This window comes from Dasypus novemcinctus, unplaced genomic scaffold, assembly GCF_030445035.2.
Source record: "Dasypus novemcinctus isolate mDasNov1 unplaced genomic scaffold, mDasNov1.1.hap2 H_1, whole genome shotgun sequence".
NCBI classification, from domain to species: Eukaryota; Metazoa; Chordata; class Mammalia; order Cingulata; family Dasypodidae; genus Dasypus; species Dasypus novemcinctus.
In genome coordinates, this window is record NW_026688138.1 from 294,724 (window position 1) to 319,617 (window position 24,894).

Below are 24,894 nucleotides of genomic sequence, written 5' to 3' on the forward strand. Positions count from 1 at the left end.
TAAATATATCTTAAACCCTAATACCCACTACAATTCCAGTAAAGTAGCATGATAGTCTTATGAAAAGAGATCCCCTCTGGGTCCAGTTTCATCACGCAGAAACACCAGCTCCAAAGAAGGGCCATCTGACATGGCAGTGAACCCTATCTGCCATGACCATAGAACCCATGGGTCCCTTTAGCCCTCAAAGGAACCAATACCTGGGGATTGTATCTACTTTATCTGTCTCTTAGACTCTGCTCAGTTGTGCATAAGGGCAATCCTTCTGACAGCCTCCAGACTCTTTTTTTTTAGAGACTCATAGCCATATAAACTCATTTCTACTTTCTATTTCCCCCTTACATTAGATCAAACAGCATTTTAAAGTCATATTATTCTATGTAGACTGTTATTTACATTCACAATATTGTCACTACATCTGCCACCCAAATTTTCCCATCACCCCAAACAGAAAATTTATACCAATTTAGAATGACCCCAATCCCTATACCCACCGTGACACAGGTAACCTGGATTTTAATTTCCTACAATAAAATTCATTTTTCAGAGCACTTTTAGGTCTCTAGGGAAAGTATGCAGAAAGTATAGTTACTTCTAATACCTGCCTCTTCATCCTCTGCCCACAGTTGTCTTTTTTATTCACATCTTGCATTAGTGTGTTACATTTTTTACAGTTGATGAATCAATATTGATCCATTTTTGTCAATGAAAGTCCATAGGTTAGGTTAGTGTTTACTCTGCATTGTGTAGTTCTATGGGTTTTGACAGATGCGTAAGGTCATGTGTTCATTACAGTACCATAAGGAACAGTTCACTCACCTAAAAATGCCAGTGCTCCACCAACTCACCCTACCCTCCCTCCCCCAGAAACCCTGGTTTCCTTGAACATTTTATTGATTCTATAGTATTGCCTTTTCCAGAATATCATATAGTTGGAATTAGATGGTATGTAGGCTTTTCTAGACTGGATTCTTTCACATAGTAATATGCATTCAAGATTTCTCTATGCTTTTTCATGCCTTGATAACTAATTTGTTTTTGTTGTTGTTGTCTTTAAAGATCTATTTAATCACCCCATGTTTGCACCCACTGTCTGCCTTCTCTTACCATTTGCTGTGTGTTCTTCTGTTTCTGCTTCTCTTCTCTTTAGGCAGCACTGGGAACTGATCCTGGGACCTTCCTGAGTGGGAGAAAGGTGATCATTCTCTTGCACACCTCAGCTCCCTGGTCTTCTCTGTCTCTTATTGTCTCTCCTGTGTGTCTCTTTGTATTTTGTCATCTTGCTATGCCAGCACTCCATGCAGGCTAGCACTCCATGTCAGCCAGCACTCCATGTGGGCCAGCACTCTGTGTGGACCAGAATTATTGCATGGGCCAGCACTCCAGGTAGTCTAGTACTCCATGTGAGCCAGCACTCCATGTGGGCCAGCACTTCACATGGGCTAGCACTACTGCACAGGCCAGCACTCCACAAGGGCCGGCACTCTGCATGGGCCAGCACTACTGTACAGGCCAGGACTCCATGCGGGCCATCACTCCACATGGGCCAGGCTGCCATGTGGGCCAGTACTCTGCATGGGCCAGCTTTCCATTCAGGCCAGCATCCCTTCACCAGGAGTCTCTGAGATCAAACCCTGGACCTCCTATATGGTAGACGGGAGCCCAATCGCTTGAGCCACATTAGCCTCCTGCTAATTTGTTTTGAACACTGGAAAATACTCATTCTATGGACGTATCACACATTATTTATCCATGTACCTATTGAATGGCACATTGATTATGTCTAATTTTTGGCAATTATGAATATGCTGCTATAAACAATTTGTGCAGGTTTTTGTGTGGATTACATTTTCAAGTAATTTGTATCAATAGCCATATTAGTGCTGGATTGTGTGGCAAGCCTATGTTTAGCTTTTTACAAAACTGGCAGACTCTCTTTGAACATGACTGCTCTGTTTTGCTTTATCACAAGCGATGAATGAGAATTGCTGTTGCTCCACATCCTCACCAGCATTTGTACTTGTCAGCTTTTGGGTTTCTAACCTTTCAAATAGTTGTGTAGTGGTATCTAACTTTTAAAATTTTGTATTTCCCTAAATACCCACATCCTAAAGACGATGCAAATCCTTTCATATGCTTCTATGCCATCTGTATATCTTTTTTGGTGAGGTGTTTGTGCAGTTCTTTTGTCCATTTTAATTGGGTTGTTTTTTTATTGTTGAGTTTTAAGTGTTCCTTGTATATTTTGGATATAAATACTTTATCAGACATGTGGATTGCATATGCTTCCTCCCACTCTGTAGTTTTTCTTTTCATTTTCTTAATAGTGTCTTTTGCAGAATACAGGTTTTAAATTTTTTAATGAAGTCCAACCTAACATTTTTTCTTTCAATATATAATGCTTTTAGGATTCTGCATAAAAAGTCATTGCTAAACCCAATGCCACCTATAATTACTCTTTTAAAAATTGCATATTTTTGCATTCTTTGATTAATGATGCATTTTGAGTTTGTTTTAGAGAAATTTATGTAGTATATGTCCATATTCTTTTTGCATTTGGTTGTCCAGTTTTTCCAGCACCATTTCTTGGAAACTCTGTCCTTACATCTTTGAATTGCCTTTGTTCTTTTGTCATAGATTAGTTGACTGTTGATTATATATATATGTGGAGGATATACCTCTTTTCTCTCTATTATGTTCCAATTATCTGCCTGTCTATTGTTTCACCATGACCACACTGTTGTAATCACAATAGCTTTATAGTTTTGTTTTGTTTTGTTTGGAATGTAGTATATTTTTAAACACAGTGAAAGCCACCTGGCAGTTAATTTGACAAGTTAGCAGAGCTTAAGATTTACCAGGTCATGCCAACATTCACAGTCTTTTTACCCTCTTGAGAGCTATATGTGGTAGTGTTTACCTGGAATGTGTATACATTTATAGAGGCAAGAAACCTTTGGAAATTCAGATTTAAGAAGCTGAAAACAGAAACTGCATTTGCCTAGGGTGGTATAGCTGTGATTTGGGGAAACTCTACTTCCTCCAAAGTTTGTGCACTTCCCAAAAGTTGAGATGTTAGGAATCCAGCAAGCAGCTCTGGCACTTGTAAGAGCTTGGCTACTAATCTTGCAGGCTTTCTGAAGCTTCAAAAGAGGAATATGAACTCTCTACTCTTGCCAAAGTATGAAACCCTTAATGTGCCCACTGTGGGTGTCAGAAGAAGACTGGTATCTGGATGGAAAAGTCATCTGGGAGGTTCCCTGGCTTAAATGTCTTTGCAAAGGAGGGCAGCTGGGGTAGTGAGGGAAAGTGGAAGGGAGAGAGAGGGTGGGAAAGAAGATAAAATGAACACTATGTGCTTAAAGAGAGGATTACTCACTGTCAGCATGCTGTTTCCACCCATTTTCCTTACATGAGGAATCCAGGTGATTCTATGAGGAAGAAAGCCTGCACATGGGGCACCAGCATTACAGCAAGTTCACATGAGCAAAACTTTCCATCACATTCTCTAGAACTCATGAGGCAGTCCTTGGGCAGGCAACTTGGCTCAATCTGACATATTGAAACTCATGTCCCTCAGGAAATTAGCATGAGGTTTGTATAGTGGTTAATTACTTTTTAAAAAAGATTTATGTATTTATTTATTTCTCTCCCCTTCCCCTACCCACCCCGGTTGTCTGTTCTCTGTGTCTATTTTGCTGCGTCTTCTTTGTCTGCTTCTGTTGTTGTCAGCAGCACGGGGATCTGTGTAATTTTTTGTTGCATCATCTTGTTGTGTCAGCTGTCCATTTGTGTGGCACCATTCCTGGGCAGGCTGCACTTTCTTTCACGTTGGGTGGCTCTCTTTAAGGGGCGCACTTCCTGCACGTGGGGCTCCCCTACACAGGGGACATCCCTGCATGGCATGGCACTCCTTGCACACATCAGCACTGCACATGGGCCAGCTCCACACAGGTCAAGGAGCCCTGGGGTTTGAACCACAGACCTCCCATGTGGTAGATGGACGCCCTAACCACTGGGCCAAGTCCACCACCGAGTTACTTTTTTTATTATTGAATTATATTGTAAAGGCTTCAGTAGTATGTCTACAATTTAATTAAGACAAAGTTTTGCATTTACATCAAGGACACATTTACTGTAGTGGCATAAAAGAGACACAGACAAAAGACCAAGTATGTGTTTTTAAAAATAAAGACTACATGTTTTACCTGGTCCCACTTTTGCTATTTTGGACTGCACTTTTCTTCCTACAGAACTAACACATTCATGTTAAATCCGATTTATCTTCCCACATTTTAAAAATTAAAAACAGCTTCTCACAATTTCTCAGTTATAAACAAAAGGGAAATGGTTTAAAAACAAAGTAAATCTGCTGTTATCCTATAATGGAAAGTTTGAGTAAAACATAGCCCCTCTGTGGCTCATCTCAAGGGAACACATTTACTCAGAGGCAAGCATTTGTGATCTGGGAGTAAGTTTCCCACTTCCTCTGCAGGACCAGATCTTCAACTGTTTCTGGTCTCAATTGCAAAGTAAGTGAAAATGTCTGCAAAACATGTATAAGTCGAAAATCAGAGCAGGGCTAATTAAAATCAAAATTCTATGCCAGTCTAAATATATATCTTCAGCTTTTTCCTTTTTTATTGCAGATGGTACTTAAAAATAACTTACCTTTTTTTAGTGTATTATGCTAAGTTTGACACTCGAATGAATAAGTTTAAAATTTTATATTTCACTTGATTCTATTGAAATTTTAATTACCTACTACTTTACTTAACTGACTTATACATGAGGTAAGTTTCAGCTAAAAAAAAATTCCACCACAAAGATAAAACTGGCTCAAACACATGCAAAATCATAATGCCCTACTCATGTTCTGAGTTTACAACTTTTACTATTGTGTATCCAAGAAAAATCCAAATGGAACCTAAGAACAGTGTTTAAAGTTTCTAACTTCTAAACACACACTTATCTATCTAAAAAATATTTTGGTGCCAAATTGTATGGAATTAATGTTTTACTGTAAATAAAGACACATTTCCAATATTGCTTGATAGCCAGCTGTCAGTTTTCTAAAACACTATATTTTGCAGTAAAATATCCCTGCTAGAAATCAACTGTATTTAAATAGATCTTAACAGAAGTAAGATGTTCATGATATATGGGAGGTCCGCGGTTCAAATCCCGGGCCTCCTTGACCCGTGTGGAGCTGGCCATGCGCAGTGCTGATGCCCGCAAGGAGTGCCGTGCTACGCAAGGGTGTCCCCACGTAGGGGAGCCCCACGCGCAAGGAGTGCGCCCATGAGGAGAGCCGCCCAGCGTGAAAGAAAGTGCAGCCTGCCCAGGAATGGCGCCGCCCACACTTCCCGTGCCGCTGACGACAACAGAAGCGGACAAAGAAACAAGACGCAGCAAATAGACACCAAGAACAGACAACCAGGGGAGGGGGGGAAATTAAATAAATAAATAAATCTTTAAAAAAAAAAAAAAAAAGATGTTCATGATACTAATTCAATAGGGCTACAATAACATTGACATGAAAAAAAATTACAGCCGAGATTACTGCTGTACTTTTCCCCATAACCATTACAAAACTTTGTTTAAATTGTGCAACCTCAAATTATTCATGTTTCCTCTTGCTGAATTTTATTATGTTTCACAGAGAAGGAATCCTAAGATCTGTTCTGTAAGAATTCAAGATTTTGAAATGTGTAGGTTCGCATTATACTGTCTTTCACCCTTCTAGTTTCCCAAATACACAAACAGTATAGTTTTTCTCAAAAAATGAAATAAGATGTCCACGTGAAAATAAACCTACAATAAGTTCCAGAGCTAAAAAATTTATTCATATGGCCACAAAGTGACCACTAGTTTAAAGTCCAAAACATTTAAATGAAGTCCATTTAAGTTTTGTTTTCTTTTCAAAGGAATGTGGTAAAATAATCACATTATTTTAGTTCTTGAGCCAGCAAATGTACACAAATGTTTTTATACAGTTAAAATTAGGAGACCAAGTTCAGTGTGCCAAAGATATAGCGTTCAGTTGATTTTGCAGAGTTCACAGAAAGAAATTTTGAGATTTCTTAGAGAAGTGACCAAGTTCCGGGTTCTTCCTACAACAGGCGCAGGATCCACTCCATATTTCAGAGTTGCTCTGTGACAGCTGGATCATCTTCATCTTCTCACCTGGGCTCATCAGTTTTCTTTGTGGCTTTCCTGACAAGGTGGGTCTACTTAGTCTCCCAGCGGCTGCCCCAGACAGGCAGGGAAGGGCTCTCGCTGCTGCTGGCGCCAGCTGGAGCGCGTCCAGGTGTGCACGGAGGCTGCAGGTGGAGCTCACCTGACCTGTCTGCACCGCTCCCTGGGAGGTTCACCTTGGGGCTCAGCTCACTCCTCGACTTCTCTTTCACAGGGCACTAGGGTCCCCGCAGGAAGTCCCGCTCTTTCAGCCCCGGCCTGCGACTCCCGCACCTTGCTCTACTGCGCCTGCGCCGCCGGGCTCCTCATGTCCCCGGGGGGCAGCAGAGCGTCCTGGGGTGGCAGGGCTTAGCGCCCCCAGCCCTGGCAGGTCCGCAACCCCCGACTTGGCCAGCTCTGCCCCTGTACCCCCAGCCACTGGTGGGCTAGCTGAGGAACCCAAGGTGCTGTTCAGTGCTTGATCTTCCTGCGTGGACGCTGCTGAGTTCCTGGGTGACTCCTGCTCCTCCTGCTCACGACCCTGCAGACGAGCTGCGGGGGTTGCTGTGCCGGCAGGTTCAGGAGTTTGCAGACGAATTCAAGTACCTAGTGGTCTGTAGGGTCCTGTGGAATCTTCAATATCAAAATGATGATGCCTCATGCAACAAGCTAGGAAATTTCTCACCTCTTTTTATATTTGGAAGAGTATGAAAACTATTAGTGTTAGTTATTCTGTATATTTTTAGTAAAATTGACCAAGGAAGCCATCTGGTCCTGGACTCTTCTGGGTGAGGAAATTTTTGATGATTGTTCCATCTCTTGTTAGAGCCCTGATCTTATTTTCTATTTATTCTTCAGTCCGTTTTGATAGTTTGTATGCTTGTAGGAAGTTGTCTGTTCTACCTAAGTTATCGTTTGTTGTACTATTGTTCATGATATTCTTTTACTGACCTTTTATTCCTCTAAAGTCTGTAGCTTGAGTGTAGTTCATACTTTTCACTTAGTTGTGAATTTTCCAGGGTCCCTTTCTTTGGCAGGATGTCCGAGCTCGGTGTGCGCGCCCTGGGGGGCTCGGCTCGGCTGTTGGCTCGGCTCGGCTCAGGTGGGTTCGGCTCAATCGAGCTCTGCTCAGCTCGGCTGGCCTCAGCTTGGCAAGCCTTGGCTCGGCTCGGCTTGGCTTGGGTGCGCCAGGCTCCTCGGGCTGGGCTGGGCTTGGCTCTGCTCAGCTGGGCTGGGCTGGGCTGGGCTCTAATGGGCTCTAATGGGCTCTGCCCTATTGGTCTTGGCCCTATTGGTATATTCTCCGCCGGGCTCGTCTCCCTAGACTCGGCTGGGCTGGATTCGTCAGGACTCAGCTCGGCTGCACTCGGCAGAGTTCGGCTCGGCTGGGCTCGGATCCACTGAGCTGGACCTGGCTCGGTTGGGCTTGGCTCGGCTCGACTTGGCTCGGTTGGGCTCGGCTCGGCTCGACTTAGCTCAGTAGGGCTGGGCTGGGCTGGCCACGGCTCGTTTGGACTCGGCCAGGCTCGTGTGTGCTCGGCTCCGTTGGGCTCGTCTGGCTCGATTGAGCTGGTCTTGGCTCGGCGGGGCTGGGCTCACCTGGGCTGGGCTCGGCTGGGCTCAGTAGGCTGGGCTCGGCTGGGCTCAGTAGGCTGGGCTCGGCTGGGCTCAGTGGGCTGGGCTCGGCTGGGCTCGGCTGGTGGGCTTATGCTTGGCTGGATTGGCAGGACTCAGTTCGGCTGCACTGGACAGGGTTCGGCTGGCCACAGCTCGTTTGGACTCGGCTGGGCTCGGGTGTGCTGGGCTCGGTTGGGCTCGTCTGGCTCGATTGAGCTGGTCTCTGCTCGGCGGGGCTGGGCTCGGCTGCACTCGGTGGGCTGGACTCGGCTGTGCTAGACTCGACCAGGCTCGCCTCGGCTGGTTCGGTTGGGCTGGGCTCAGTAGGGTTCGGCTAGGCTCGGATGGCCTGGGCTCGGCTTGGGTGGGCCAGGCTCCACAGGCTGGGCTGGCCTTGGCTTTGCTCGGCTGGCCTGGGATAGGCTCTACTGGGCTGGGCTCTGCCCAATTGGGCTCGGCCCTGCTGGTATCGACTCGGCTGGGCTCAGCTGGACTGGGCTTGACTCAGCTGGATTCGGCCGGACTCTGCTCGGCCGCGCTCGCCTTGGCTCAGCTCAGCTGGGCTCGCTTCGGGCTCCCCCGCACCCGGCCCCAGGTGCAGTGGGCGGGGCTCTGGAGCCCAGACGCGGAGCCCGGTCCCACCACCTGACTGCCCGCTCCGCGGGTCCCAGGCTCCAGCTGGGTCCCAGGCGGTTCCCAGTGCCCCGACCACGGGGGCTGCGACCGCGAAGGGATCGGCTCCCACGGACCTTCCCCTCCCGCCCACACCACCCCTCCCCCGTTAACCTCATGCAGGTTTTGAAGGATAAACCAAGTTGATGCTTAGAGAGGGCTTTGAACTAAGCTTGGCAAACTGTGTTGATTTCATTTTATTACTATATTGTCTTCAGGTCAAGAAGTTCTTTCAAGTCCCAGATGTGAAAATTCTTGTCCCCAGTGTGAGAAATAGGAAGATTCAGTATTCGATACAATAGAAAAGTCCATATAAAAATTGATCAGGGATGTATTACTTTAAGTAGTGATAAAGTTTTACGAAACAGATAATGGCACAATCCTGGAAAGACTGAGGAGAATTGCTGAAAATATTTAAATTTTATAAAGAGTGCCAAAATTTTGCAAGTTAATTATTACCAGAAAGAAAAATCCTAATAAGAGCAATTAAGAGCAATAACCTAACAAGATAAATTAAGGAATTGCTAATAGTTAATTGATAAATTTCAGTCTTCAAAAACCTGAATGTCATTAAATTATTTAGAAGATAATTCTCAAAAGAGGGAAGCAGACTTGGCCCAGTGCTTAGGGCGTCCATCTACCACATGGGAGGTCCACGGTTCAAACCCCAGGCCTCCTTGACCCGTGTGGAGCTGGCCCATGTGCAGTGCTGATGCACGCAAGGAGTGCCCTGCCACACAGGGGTGTCCCCCGCGTAGGGGAGCCCCACGCACAAGGAGTGCACCCCATAAGGAGAGCTACCCAGTGCAAAAGAAAGTGCAGCCTGCCCAGGAATGACACTGCACACACAGAGAGCTGACACAGCAAGATGACACAACAAAAAGAAACACAGATTCCTGTGCCACTGACAACAGAAGCGGACAAAGAAGAAGATGCAGCAAATATATACAGAGAACAGACAACCGGGGTAGGGGGCTGGGGGCGGGGAGGGGAAAAGGGAGAGAAATAAACAAACAAACAAACAAACAAACAAATCTTTTTTAAAAATTCTCAAAAGAATAGATGCCATCCTTTAAGATAGATGCTCCATGAAGTGTTTTCATGATCTAGATTTAAAGCATGAAAATAATTTTGATAAAATGTAAAAAGGAATACTCAAAATTAATGTAATGGCCCATGAATGAGCATGGAAAAAAAAAAAAAGAATATATGAACTTCTCTAGAGAAAATGCCCTCTTGATGAGAACTCCCTGTGATTGGTGTTTGTTAAGTTCTGTTAGGAGAGTTATTTGACCTGAGAAAAGAAACCTCTCAGTATTCACAGATTTGGAGTGCTGTGGTCAGCCTTTCCCTCTCACTGTCCAGTCCTCAGCAGTCTTTGCTCAGTGATCTCTGAAATGGTTTGGCTCAGTCAGCCTGGATGGCTGTGAGTACATTGGCTTTGAAACTGACTCATTAAGCTAAATCTGCACCCAAGTAACTGCCCAGCATTGCCTGGTCTAACACTGACTCTTATTTTTTTTCCAGCACTGACTGCTTTATGACTTCTTCAGCACAGAGCACCCAAACGGCCTGGGAAGAGATGCCCTCCTCACCAGTCCCCCGAGGAGGTTCATGGCTCAGGTCAGGCTGTTGGACGGCAGCTCCCCACACACAGCTTTGCTTTGGAGAGGCAGGACATCCAGTGGGGAGCAGGTCTTGCCCCTGAGGAAGAAGCAGGTACCACACAACCTCTGTGCAGTTCCCACCATGAGAAGCAGCTGGGGCTTCTGTTCCGTGTTTGGGTCACAAGGTGTGCTCAGGCTGTTCCACTAGACCTACACCCTCCCAGGGTTCTAGAATGGAGACATGAAGCCTCTGCACACCAAGGTGAGGAGGGGAGGCAAGGCTGAGAAATGGCCTGAGCACATCGTGACTTGCCCACACAGCTGGAAACTACAACAGTTGTTTAATCTCTTCTTCCCTGGAATTCATTAACAGTCTCATTTACCATATTATAATGAACTTGCTAATTATGGGAAAGAAAACTCTTAAGTCAGTGAGTTTTTGGCCACATTGGTGCTGATGCAAAATACCAGAAATTGCTTGGTTTCTGTACAGGGTATTTATTTGGGGTAGGAGCTTACAGATACTAGGCCATAAGTTACATCCCTCACCAGTCTATTTTCACATGTTGGAGCAAGATGGCTGCTGACAGCTGTGAGGATTCAGGCTTCCTGGGTTCCTCCCTTCCAGGGTCTTGCTTCTCTCTGGATTCAAGTTTCCTTTCTTCCCAGGGCTTGCTTCTTCCTGGGCTCAGGGTTCCTCTCTTCCTGGGGCTTGCTTCTGTTTCCTCTGTCAGCTTACTTCCCAGGGTTCCAGCTTAAGGCTTCAGCATCAAACGCCAACATCAACACTCTAACTTCAGAAACCCTCAACTCTGTCCTTTGCCATGCCTTTTTATCTGTGAACCATACGGTGGGGACTCAGTGCCCTAATGCGGTGGGGACTCAGTACCCTAATGACATGGCTCAATAAAATCTCTAATCATAACTTAATCATGCCCTTGTTCAGACCAGACTACAAACATAATCCAATATCTATTTTTGGAATTCATAACCATATCAAACTGCTATAGTCAATATGTGGCTGTTTAAGGTTATTTATAAATGCCCAAAAGAGAAAGATTATGTTTATAAATGAATCTATTCCTCTGGGTGTGATGCCTTTTGATTTTCTGCAATTCAGCTGAGATGTCTTTTGATTAAATTATTGGTTAAGATTAGTTTTTTTTTAACAAATCAATTTTATTGATAATAATAAACATAAATCCATTCAAATTTTATTATCAGTGGTAGTCAGGGTAATCACATAGTTGTCCATTTATCACTTCAATCATTAAAGAGCATTTTCATTACTCCAATAATAACCCAAAAAATAAACAAACAAAAATAACACCTCCCAATCTCTATGCATCCCTAAGCACACATAGCTGCTATTCTGTTTACATCTCTCTAATTATTTGTATTTATATTGTGTTTGTTTAAAATATGCAATATCCCCCATTTTCATATTTCACATAAGGTTTCACTGTTATACAGTCCAATGTTACATTTTTTAGCTTTCCTTCTAGTAATATACATGACCTTGGACTTATCCTTTCAACCAGTGTGATACCTATATAATAGCTCTGCTACTTACAAACCGTATGATGTGCTTTCACAATTTATATTCACTTCGAAAGATTTACAACCTGTATACCAATTCTGCACAGTTTAACCCTTAACTTTTATTTCCTCTACCCTCTTTCTATTTTCTGGTGACCTATATTCTAATTGTTAACTCCAAGACTTTACAAAATTTATCCAGTTCTTTTGTGTATGTGTCTTTTCTTTTTTTTTTTTTTTACTTTTTAAAAGATACTTAGACTACATAAATGTTACAGAGAATATATAGGGGATTCTCATATGCCCTGCTCCCCACACCTCCCACATTTTTCCACATTAGCAACATCTTTGATTAGTGTGGTACATTCATTGCATTGAAAACACATTTTGGAGCATTGCCACTCATTATGGTGTATAGTTTGAGTTGCAGTTTACACTTTCTCACACTCAATTCTGTAACTTATGGCAGTATATATATTGACCTGTGTCTGTTGTAATGTCATTCAGGCTGATTACCAAGTCTCAAAGATGCTCTCATATTACACCTCTTTCTCCCTCTCCCTACCCTCAGAACCTCCAGTGGCCACTGCCTGCACATCAATATTTCCTCCATTGCTAGAATTACAAAAGGTCTAGGGTAGAATACTAGTAAGTGTACTGTAGTCCATAGTTCATTCCCCAATCCTGAGGATTCTGGGATGGTGCTGCCCACTCCATGTTTATTTGAGGGGGGGTGCTTCAATCCCATACAGCCAGTTCATGGAACTCTCTTGCTAGCAGTTGTAGGCACTCCTGATTCCTTGGTATGTTGGTTCTCCTTCATCTCCTCCTTGTTACTTATCCTGGGTCAGTCCAATGAACTGGAGAGGAGGTGTCACAACTCCTTTAAGATTTACAACCTTTATACTAATTCTGCACATTTTAACCCTTAACTTTTATTTTCTCTACCTCTTTCTGTTTTCTGGTGACCTATATTCTAATTGTTAACTCCAAGGCTTTACAGTTTATGCAGTTCTTTGTGTATGTGGCTTTTCATTTTTTTTTACTTTCTAAAAGATACTTAGACTACATAAATGTTACAGAGAATATAGGGGTTTCTCACATGCCCTGCTCCTCACACCTCCCACATTTTCCCACGTTAGCAACATCTTTGATTAGTGTGGTACATTGATTGCAATTGAAAACACATTTTGGAGCATCGACACTAAGTATGGATTATAGTTTGAATTGTACTTTACAGTTTCTCCCACTCAATTCTGTAGCTTACAGTAAGATATGTATTGGCCTGTGTCTGTCATTGTAATGTCATGCAGGCTGATTCCCAAGTCTTGAAGATGCTCTCCTATTACACCTGTTTTTCCCTCTCCCTACCCTCAGAACCTCCAGTGGCCACTGCCTCCACATCAATATTTCCTCCATTGCTGGAATTTCAGAAGGTCTAGAGTAGAATAGTAGTAAGTCTACTGTAGTCCATAGTTCATCCCCCAATCCTGAGGATTCTGGGATGGTGATGCCCACTCCACCTTTATTTGAGGCGGGTGCTTGAATCCCATACAGCCAATGCATGGAACTCTCTTGCTTGCAGTTGTAAGCACTTTTGATTCCTTGGTATGTTGGTTCTCCTTCATCTCCTCCTTGTTACTTGTCCTGGGTCAGTCCAATGAACTGGAGCAGAGGTGTTGCAAGTCCCTTTAAGATTCAGGGCTAGGCTGGCACATAGGCAGCCCAGAGATTTATGTCTCTTAGAGGTATACCTACCAACTTCGGTACTAATTATAAGTTCAAACAGAAGGACCGAGGAGCCATGTGTAGGGAAACCACAAGGGAGTCTGACTCTGTCACACTGGAGAGCATAAATCCCAAAGGAGGGCCCACTGGCAAGGGACCACACTCCTGAGCTATCTGCCCTGACTATAGTGTCTGGATGTCTCCAGAGCCCTCAGGAGCCCCACCATTTGGGTTGTATCTACTTTGGCAGTCTATGTGATCATGCTGAGATGTGCATAAAGGTTACCTCTGAAGTTCCCTCCCAAGTAACTTTGAAGTCTCTTAACCAAATAAACTCATTTGTCTCCACCTTCTCCCCCATTTGGTCAAGGCCTTTTTTTCCCCACTTGCATTGTTTGTTGGTACTTGGTAGCAATCCCTTGGTGCCAGGAAGTCTCATCCCCAGGAGTCATTTCCCTTGGGGGAATTTATTGCATTTATAAACTGAGTTTTGGCTTAGAAGGGGCCACATTTGAGCAACAAGGAGGCTCCTTGTAGGTAATTCTTAGGCATCCTACAATACTATGCCAAGTTTCAATTTCAAGAGCAAAGGTTCATAACATAGTCATCAGTATCAATGGACCATCAATGGACCATTCTCCTCCAGTAGTCATTGCCCCTGTATTTGGGACTCCAGGAGAGAATGTGGCAGAGATCCCCAGGATGGACATTTGATATTCTTTGGTTGCTGTGTGAATCTCCAGCCACTGTGGCCATGCCCCATGAACTTTTGAACACATTTATATGCCTTATATTTATGCCCAGTGAAGCTCCTCCCATGTATCCCCCATCACTGACACCCTGCCCCACTGATCCTCCCCTGCCACAGTTGTAACCCTTCTGTGATCCAAAACTTCTCCAGAAGGAATCCAATAAAGTGGCCAAATACAATTAATAAGAAAATGAAATAATAATGATAGTTTTAAATATAATAAAATTCAGAAAATGTTATAAAAATTAAAAACATAATAAAATTTGGGATTTGAAAAATGAAAAATATTTAAGAAAAAATTTTTGACATATTTTGCTTTTCATCACTGTAAGATCTGTTGTCCCATATATACACTGACATTTTCTTCCATTTGTTCCCATGGTGTATAATTTTTTTTTGTTTTGTCTTCAAAGAAGTTTTAGGTCACAGTAAAGTTACACAAAAAATACAGGGAATCCCATTTACCCAACATCCTGACCATTTCCGCTCTTCCCATATTAATAACCTTTTTATATGTGGATGATACATTTCTTACAACTGATGAACACAGCTACTAACCATGGACAATAGTTTACATTGTGGTTTATATTTTTGAGTGTACACTTTTATAAATTTTGATGAAGTTTTATATAGCCTGTATCCATCATTGCAAGATCATTTAGAAAACTTCTATTGACCCCAAAATATTGTCTGTTTCATCTATTCTATTCCTGCCTTCCTCTCCCCTGTGGCACACAGCAACCAGCAGGCTTCACTCCTTGAAGGACAAGATTCATAATTGTTTGCAGCAACACTGAGGACTTGACACACTGATCTGTCCTCCCCTATTAGATATCACCCATGCTCTCGAGAGACTCCTGTCCCTCTGCTTGAGAACATAATGGGCCTCCCCATGATGGGAGTCCAACTCCTTCCTGCTCTTTATGTGAGTTTCCATTCAGTGATACAAAACACTATGGCAAAATGATCACTCATACACTCCCTAGAAGCCTGCCCCAGGTGCACTCTGGCTCAAATGCCTCCCCATCGAAGACCCTAAACCTACTGGAAGTAACCCTTCCTTGTCATATCACCAAAAGAGCTTTCTCAACATGGTAGTTTCAACTAGGTACCCACAGACCCCCAGTGTTCACCTGCTCCCTCCCCCAACCCTCTCCCCAGTTCCATGGACCATTCAAGGCACCCACCCCACCCTATCCCCTGTCAAACCTGCACCGTCCAACCCATTGGTATCACTACACACCTGTCATCCCTTCACTGCACAAGTACACATTTCCATCTTACAGGTTTTACCCTTATGGGCATTGGCTAACAACCTTCTCCTTTTCTATTTCTGGTAAACCTATCTTACTCTAGCTGTGTGAGTTGCTCAATTTGCTTAATTCTTATCAGTGAGGTCCTTCAATACCTGGCTTGCTTCAATCAACATAGGCAGCCTACCCAATGGGAGAAAATATTTGGTAACCATATATCTGAAAGGAGTCTAATATCAAGCATATGTAAGGAAATCCTACACCTTGAAAATAAAAAGACAACCCATTTAATAAATGGGCAAGTGATTTGTATAGACACTTCTCCAAAGAAGAAATACAAATGGCTAGAAATCACATGAAAAGATATTCAACATCACTAGCTATTAGGGAAATGTAAATCAAAACTGCAACGAGATATCATCTTACACCCATTAGACTGGAAGCTATTAAAAAACAGGAGACTACAGTAGTAGAGTAGGTGGGGAAGAATGGGAAACCTGGGGCACTGCTGGCAGGAATGTAGAAAGGTGCAGTGATTGTGGAGGACAGTTTGGCAGTTGCTTGAAAAACTAACTATAGATCTGGAATATGATCCAGCAATTCTACAGTAGGTATATATCCAGAAGAATAGAAAGCAAGGACATGAACAGATAAATGCACACCAATGTACATAGCAGCGTTGCTATCACCAAAAGCTGGAATCAACCCAAATACCCATCAACAGATGAATGGATAAACAAATTCTTGAATATGCATACAATGGAATATCACTCATTTGTAAGAAGGAATACCGTACTAACACATGGGATAACATAGATGAATCTTGAGGACCTTATATTTAGTTCTTTTTTTTTTAAAACAAGGCAATTTTATGGATACATATTAATAAAGCAACAATTCATCCAGTGTACAAGCAATGGTATTTGATGTAATAACAGGTGTGCATTCATCACCTCAATCCTCATTAGAGCATTTTCATTCTTTCGATAATGATAGTAAACAAAAGACAAACTAACAAATTCTTCACCCCTTTATCTCTCTATGCTTCCCCTGTTATGTACATAGCTGCTATTTCTGGCTATTCTTGCACAATTAATTACTTATTAAGCAGCTATAACCAATTTTTTTTTTGAAGGTTGAATAAAATATTTTATTGTTTTTATTCTTAGCTGAGCTAAAACAAACTGTTTAAAATAACAATAGTAATAATGGCTTGGGTGATTATAGAATATGATAAGGTAAAATGAGTTAAAGCAAAGGAATAAGGGACATAGCAGGGAATTGGGGATATTATACTATAAAGTACTTGCAATACATTTATTTATTTATTTATTTTTAATTTTTTTTATTATTGATACTGTAAAAATATTACATTAAAAAAATTATATGAGGACCCATTCAACCCCACCACCCCCACCCCGCCACTCCCCCCCCAGCAACACTCATTCCCATCATCATGACACATCCATTGCATTTGGTAAGTACATCTCTGGGCACCTCTGCACCTCATGGTCAATGGTCCACATCATGGCCCATACTCTCCCCCATTCCATCCAGTGGGCCCTGTGAGGATTTACAATGTCCAGTGATTGCCCCTGGGCACCATTCAGGGCAGCTCCAAGTCCCAAAGATGCCTCCACATCTCTTCTCTTCCTGCCATTCCCCATACCCATTAGCCACCATGTCCACTTTTCCCACTCCAATGCCACCTTTTCTCTGTGGACATTGGATTGGTTGTGTCCATTGCATCTCTATGTCAAGAGGAGGCTCAGATTCCACATGGATACTGGATGCAATCCTCCCGCTTTCAGTTGTAGGCACTCTAGGCTCCATGGTATGGTGGTTGTCCTTCTTCAACTCCATCTTAGCTGAGTGAGATGAGTCCAATAAATCAGATTGTAGGTGCTGGAGTCTGTTGAGGCTCAGGGCCTGGCTATCATATTGTCAGTCCAGAGATTCAGATCCCCTAAATATATCTTAAACCCCAACACCAACTACAACTCCAGCACAGTAGCATGAAAGTCTTATGAAGAGAGATCCCATCTGAGTCCAGATTCATCACGCATAAACACCAGCTCCAAAGAAGGGCCATCTGACATGTCAGTTAACCCCATCTGCCATGACCTTAACACCCATGGATCTCTTTAGCCCTCAAAGGAACCAATACCTGGGGGTTATATATATATTTAGTTCTTAATAGCACAATCATACACTATTTGTCCTTTTGTGTCTGGCTTGCTTCACTCAAAGTAATGATTTATACACAGAGAACAGACAACTGGGGAGAGGGGAGAGAAATAAATAAAAAGTAAATCTTAAAAAAAATGTCTTATAGGTTCATCCATGTTGTCATATGCTTCATGACTTCATTTTTTCTTACTGCTGTAAAATATTGCATCGTGTATATACACCACAGTTTGTCCATTCATCAGTTGATTGACACTTAGATTGTTTCCAACTTTTGGCAATCATGAATAAAGCCACTAAAAACATCAGCAGGTAGATGTCTCTATGTCACTGCTCTCAGTTCTTCTGGGTACATAGCTAGTAATGGTATTGCCAGGTCACAAGGCAAGTCTATGTTCAACTTCCTTAGGAACTGACAGGGAGTCCCCCACAGTTGTAGTACCATTCTACATTCCACCAAGAGTGAAAAAGTTTCCTGTCTCTCCACATCCTCTCCAACACTTAGAGATTTCTGACTTTTTAATAGTATCCATCCTAATAGGTGTGAAATGATATCTCATTGTAGTTTTTTTAACAAATCAATTTTATTGATACATATTACTAAAGCATAAATCAAAGTATTCATCAGTGGTACTTGTAGAAACACAGAGTTGTGCATTCATCAGTTCAGTCATTTTTAGAGTGGTTTCATTATTATAATAATAGTAATAATAACAATAAAAAGAAAACAAAAAATCTCAGCATCTCTCAATCTCTCTATGCTTCCCCTGCTGTATGTAGCTCCTATTCTTTTTCATTTGTTCTAGGTTATTTTTATTTATATTTTGTAAAAACAGTTTTATATATGCAGTATCACCCATATTTGTGTTTTACATGAGGTTTTACTATCTTACACAGCCCCAGATTACAGTTTTTAGCTTTCCTTCTTGTAATGTACATGACCCTGGACTTACCCTTTTCAACCACTGTCAAAGCCATATAATAGCTCTGCTAGTTACAAACACTATGATGTGCTCTCACTGTTTCTATTTATTTCCTAAGATCTACAAATAACCTTTTTACCAATTCTGCAGAGATTAACCCTCAGCTTTCCATTCTGTATCTTCATTCCATTTTCTTGTGACCTGTTTTCCAATTATTAACTCCTTGAGTTTACACAATAAATTTAGTTCATATTAGCATAATCATACAGTATTTTTCCTTTTATGGCTGGCATGCTTTACTCAAAATAATATCCTCCATGTTCATCCATGTTGTCATATGCTTCACGACTTCATTTCTTCTTACAGCTGCATAACATTCCTTCATGTGCACATGCCACCATTGTTTATCCATTCATCAGCTGATGGACACATGGGTTGTTTCCTACTTCTGGCATTCATGAATAATGCCAATGTGAACATTGGTGTGCAGACGTCTGTGTCTCTGCCCTCAGTTCTTCTGGGTATACAGCTAGCAATGATGTTGTCAGGTCACATGGCAAGTCTGTATTCTCTTCCTTAGGAACTGCCAAACAGCCCTCTGCAGTGGCTGTACCATTCTACATTCACACCAACAGTGAAAAAGCATCACTGTCTCTCCACATCTTCCCCAACGTTTACAGTTTTTTTACTTTTTATGATGGCCAATCTAATAAGTGTGAAATGATACCTCATTTAAGTTTTAATTTGCATTTCCCTAATTGCTAGTGATGTTGAACATTTATTCATGTGTTTCTTTGCCATTTGTATTTCTTCTTCAGACAGTGATCCTTTCAAGTCACTTGCCCAGTTTTTAATTGTTTAGTTTGTTTTTTTTTGTAGCACATATTGAATAACAGTGGTGACAGTAGGCCTCCTAGTCTTGTTCTAGATCTCATTGGGGAAGCTTTGTCCTTCCCATTGAATTCAATGGTAGCTGCAGGTTTTTCATATATACACATTGCCATATTGAGAAAGTTTCCTTCTTCCTATCTTTGGAATGTGTTTATCAAGAAAAGGTACTGTACTCTATGAAATACCTTTTCTGCATCAATCAAGAAGATCGTGTGATTTTTCTTCTTCAACTTATCAATATGGCTTATTACACCAATTGATTTTATTCTGTTGAACCACCCTCCACACCTGGGATAAAACCCACTTGATTGAGGGTCATAATTCTTTGAATGTACTTTTTAGACTCTGCAAGTATTTTGTTGAGGATTTTTGCATTTCTATTCATTAGAGAAATTGGTCTGGAATTTAAAATTTTTTTAGTATCTTTATCTTGTTTTGCTGTTAGGGTGATGTGGGTTTCATGGAATGAGTCTGGTAGTATTCTTCCCTTCTCAAGTGTTTGGGAAGAGCTTGAGCAAGATTGGTATTAGATCATCTTTGAATGATTGGTAGATTTCACTGTGAAAGCATCTGGTCCTAGGCTTTTCATCCTTTTGATGATTTTGATGACTGTTTCAATCTCTTACAATATGTTGTGCTTTTCTACTTTTTCCAGGGTCAGTATAGGTGGTTCATGTGTTTCTAGGAAATTATCCATCTCCTCAACATTGTCTGGTTTTTTCATATACAGTTGTTCATAGTATCCTCTTATGATCTCTCTTATTTCTGCAGGATCAGTAGTAATGTCCCCTCTCTCATTTCTGATTATATTTATTTGTGTCTTTTCTCTTATTTCTTTGTCAGTCTAGCTAAGGATTTGTTGATTTTGTTGATCTTCTAAAAAAACCAACTTTTGGTTTTGTTATTTCTCTGTATTGTTCTTTTGTCCTCAATTTCATTTATTACTGCTCTGATCTTTACTATTTTTTCCTTTGCCCTAATTACTCTGAATGTGACAGCATCCTCTGGCTTATAACACATTCATGGCTACCCATTATAGTTAGAATTGGATTAAGTGCTCATTTTAGTTTATGTGGTGAGCAGCCTGTAAATGGCTTCTAAGGATCTCTGCCTCCTGGTTTACACAACTTTGTCTGGAATTAGGGACTCTTCTAATCAAATAATATGAACAAAAAGATGATGTGTCACTTCCAAGATCCATTAAGAAACCATCTTTGATGACTGCCCTGCTAGTTCCCTTTGTTCTTTCTCTATGGATGTGTCTATATCTATCAATCCTTCTGTCTCTATCTTTCTCTTACTCTCCCTCCCTCCCTCTATCCCTCATCTGGGAAACAAGCTGCAGCATTATGGGCTGCCTTGTGCAGAGGCCCACATAGAATAAAACAGAGGCAATGCCTGAAAACAGAAAGGGACCCAGGCCCTCTGTAGAAACTGAAACCTGCCAATAACACGAGTGACCTTGGAGGTGGGTCCTTCCCCAGGGGAGCCTCAGCCTTGGGAAGTGTGACAAGGGGTGCCAGGTGCCTCCAGATTAGAAGAACTGGGCCTGACTTGTCCCTGGATTTGGCAGCAAGTAGATTGTTGGGGATTGCCAAGAACAAAAGTGGGGGTAGAGGTCATGGTGGGGCCCCAGACAGAGGTCATAGACACAGGGAGCTGTGGACTGGAAGGCAGGAGGCAGGACAGGCAGCTGGGAAGGGGCAGTTGTCAGTTAAACTGCTGCAGGCTGATGGGGCTTTGTGTGCCCTAAAACTCTAAAGAGGAGGCAAGGGCCAGTGTAATCACCTGAGTCTTCTAATGCAGGGAAGCAGGGAGAAGAGGAAGCCAGGGAGCTTGGAAGCATGAGAAGGACCCCAGGTGCCACTGCTGCCCTGAAGAGGGAGGGAGATGTGGAAAGCTTGAGGAACAGAATTTGCCAACTTCCTGAATGGCCTTAAAAGTGGACTTTCCCTAGAACCTCCAGGAAAAACAGCCCTGTGCACCCTGGATTTCTACCTGGTAAGACCCTGAGTGGAGGACCCAGCTGAGCTCACCCAGACTTCTGACCCACAGAAGGTGCTGGGTAATAAATGGGTGCTATTTAAAGCCATTACATTTGTGGTAACCTGCTGTGTGGCAAAAAAACAAAACCAAACCAAAACAAAGAACCACACGAGGCATAATCTGATGCAGGCTACTTGATGGACTTTACCCGAGTGAAACTTGAAAAAAAATAAACAGGAAATATCTTCATATGTGTGATCTTACTCCCTTTTCCTTTTCTTTATTAAAGAAGTGCTTGGTTTACAGAACAACCTAGCATAAAATACAGGATTCCCATCTACTGTGCTAGTATTGACACCTTGCCTTGGTTCAGAATATTTCTTACAATTGATGATGGCACATTTTATTAGTGTACTATTGGCTACAGGCAATGGCTTGACTTAGGGTTCATGCTTGTGTAGTGCGGTGCCATGGATCTTTTGAAAGACTTTACTGCCATCTATGCAACCTAACATTTCCTTTTCTAACCTCATTCAGATAACATTTCAGTGCTGTTAATTACATTCACAATATTGTGCTCCTCTCACCACCATCTATTACCAAAACTTTACAATCACCCAAAACAGAGGCTCTGTAGAGTTTAACCCTGGACTTCCTATTCCCCAACCCTACTCTGTCCCCTGTTAACTTTATTCTAGATTCTGACTCTGAGTCTGCTTATTCTATTTATTTCATATCCATGAGATGATACAATATAGGTACTTTTTGTTGTTGTTTGCTTCCATTGTTTACATTCATTTATTTATTTTTAACTGTTAATCAAATATTTTATTTTTTATTTATTTTTAATTATCTCTTTAAAAAGTTAATAGCTCATGCAAAATGTTACATTAAAAATCATAAGAAGTTCCCATATACCCCACTTCCCACCCCCCAATATAGGTACTTGTGTGTCTGCTAATTTCATTCAATGCAATGTTTTCAAGGCTCATTCCTTTTTATGGGCTTCTTCACATTGCCAATTACAAAGGAGCATGAGAAAACTACATTGAATGATGGATATATTCAATGTCTTAATGTGGCAGTAAACTCATGGATATAGTAGTTTAAAAATTATGTCCACCAATTATGTTATGCTCCTGCCTTCAAGAGGTGGAGCTTAATTCCTCCCCTGTTGAGCACAGGCTGCCCTAGTGGCTCACTTCTAGTGAATAGAATGTGGCAGAAGTGATGGTGCTTCCTGCCAGTGCTAGGTCATAAAATGCATTGCAGCTTCCTCATTGTGCTCTTCCAGGTCACTCACTCTGGGGGAATCCAGCTGCCAAGGCATGAGGACACTCAGGCAGCCCTATGAGGAGACCCATATAGCAAGGAACTGAGGCCTCTTCCCACAGGCAGTAAGGACCTGGAACTTTCTGCCCACAGCCCTGACAGTGAGTGATCTTGCCCGGCGATTCTCCAGCCTCAGTCAAGCCTTCAGGTGAGGCTGCCTAACCGAGGTCTTGACTGCAGCTTCCTGAGAGACCCTGAGCCCCAGTCAGCCAGCAAGGCCACTTCTGGATTTCTGGCCCACAGAAACTTGTGAGATAATAAAGCTTTATTGTTTGAAGCTGCTAACTTGGAGATGAATTTTATGTATATATTTATTTTTCTTTTATTGAAGCATATAATTCACACATGGATATACATAAACATTAAGTATCTAGTAAAAGTGTGAACTTATAAAAATAAACATACATAGCATCATACAGAGGTACCATACATCATCCCACCACCAATACCTTGCATTGTTGTAAACATTTGATACAAACTATGCAAAAGCATCATCAAAATATTACTAACTGTAGTCCATATCTTGCATTTGGTGTATTTTTCTCAAAATGCACCCTATTTTTACAGTATATTTTTATTACAGAGATTGTGAACTTATAAAACAATCATGCACATTTGTATAATTCCTGTACTAAAACACCTTCACCAACACACTACACTGTAGTGGAATATTTATTATGGATTATGAGGTAATACCATCAGACTATTACCATGAGCCATGGCCCATAGCATGCATTTGGCACACTCTTCCCATGTCCACACCCCACCCTCCCATTATCAACACAGTACACCTTTGGCATTGATGCAAGAATATTATAGTATTGCTGTTAACCACCGTCCATAGGTCACACCATTTTTATTTTTCCCATGCTCCCCCACATTCCCACTGCCCTGAACTATTGATGTTCATCTGCTCTAGTTCACAGAAGTGCACTCTTCCATCTGAACCATTAACTGCAATGTTCATCCCACCTCTGAGTTCACTGTGTTAGTTCCTAGATCATTCTCTTGCTTTCTTTCAATTGACATGCTACATCCTAGACTACCCTTTTCAGCCACTATCCCATTTTATAAACCAGTTGCTACTTACTCTAATGTGTTACCATCAACTCTATCCATTTCTACACTTTTACATTTTTGCTAATTAAAACTTCTCTATACGTCAGCCCTCCTCTTACCTCCTCTTATCTCCTAAAGACCTACCCCCTAGGTTTTAAATCCATGAGTTTCTTCTTGGTATTTAGTTCATGTTAATCAGAATATGCAATAGTTATCCTTTTGTTCTGGCTTGCTTCATTTAGCATAATATCTTTGAGATTCATCTATGTTATCATATGTGTCCCAATTTCATTTCTCCTTACTGAAGTAGAGTATTCCATCATATGTATATCACATTTTGCTTATCCATTCAGTGCTTGATGGATAATTGGGTTGTTTCCATCTTTTGGCAATTGTGAATAATGCCACTGTGAACATCTCTGTGCTAATGTCTGCTCACGTCAGTTTTTAGTTCTTCTGGATATATTCCTAGTAGAGGAATTGCTGGATCATATGGCTGTTTTCTACTTAGCTTTCTGAGGAACTGCCAAACTGTCTTCCACAGAGACTGCACCATTTTACAATCCCATCAACAGTTAAGGAGTGTTCCTTATTCTCCACATCCTCTCCAGCACTTATTGTTCTCTGTTTTTTAGTAATGGCAATTGTATGTGATGTGAGATGATATCTCATTGTCATTTTGATTTGCATTTCCCTAGTAGCTAGTGATATGGAGCTTTTTTCATGTGTTTTCTGTCCAATTGTATTTCCTTTTGTAGAAATGTCTATTTAAATCTTTTACCCATTTTTAAATTGGATTGCTTGCTCTTTTAATGAGTTGTATGATCTCTTTATATAGGATGAAAATCAAACACTTATCAGATATATGGTTTCAAATATTTTCTCCCATTGAGTGGGCTTACTTTTCATCTTCTTGACAAAGTCCTTTGAATCATGAAAGTGTTTTAAGTTTGAGATGGTCACATTTATCCATATTTTCTTTCATTGCTTGTGTTTGCAGTGTAAGGTTTAAGAATGCACCACCTACCACCAGGTCTTGAAGAGGTTTTCCAACATTGTCTTCTAGGAGCTTTATGGTTTTTCCTTTTATATTTATGTCTTTGACCCATTTTTAGTTAGTTTTTAAATAAAGTGTGAGATAGGGGTCCCCCTTGATTCTTTTGGATATGGAT

General features: G+C 41.7%; 1 long non-coding RNA gene across 1 annotated transcript; it reads left to right on the plus strand.

Moving 5' to 3' along the window:
• Window positions 1–21,156: 21,156 nt before the first annotated feature.
• Window positions 21,157–22,948, plus strand: LOC131277452 (uncharacterized). The gene is made up of 2 exons (XR_009184621.1): window positions 21,157–21,346; window positions 22,626–22,948. It is a non-coding gene; the product is annotated as an uncharacterized lncRNA (long non-coding RNA).
• Window positions 22,949–24,894: the final 1,946 nt, after the last annotated feature.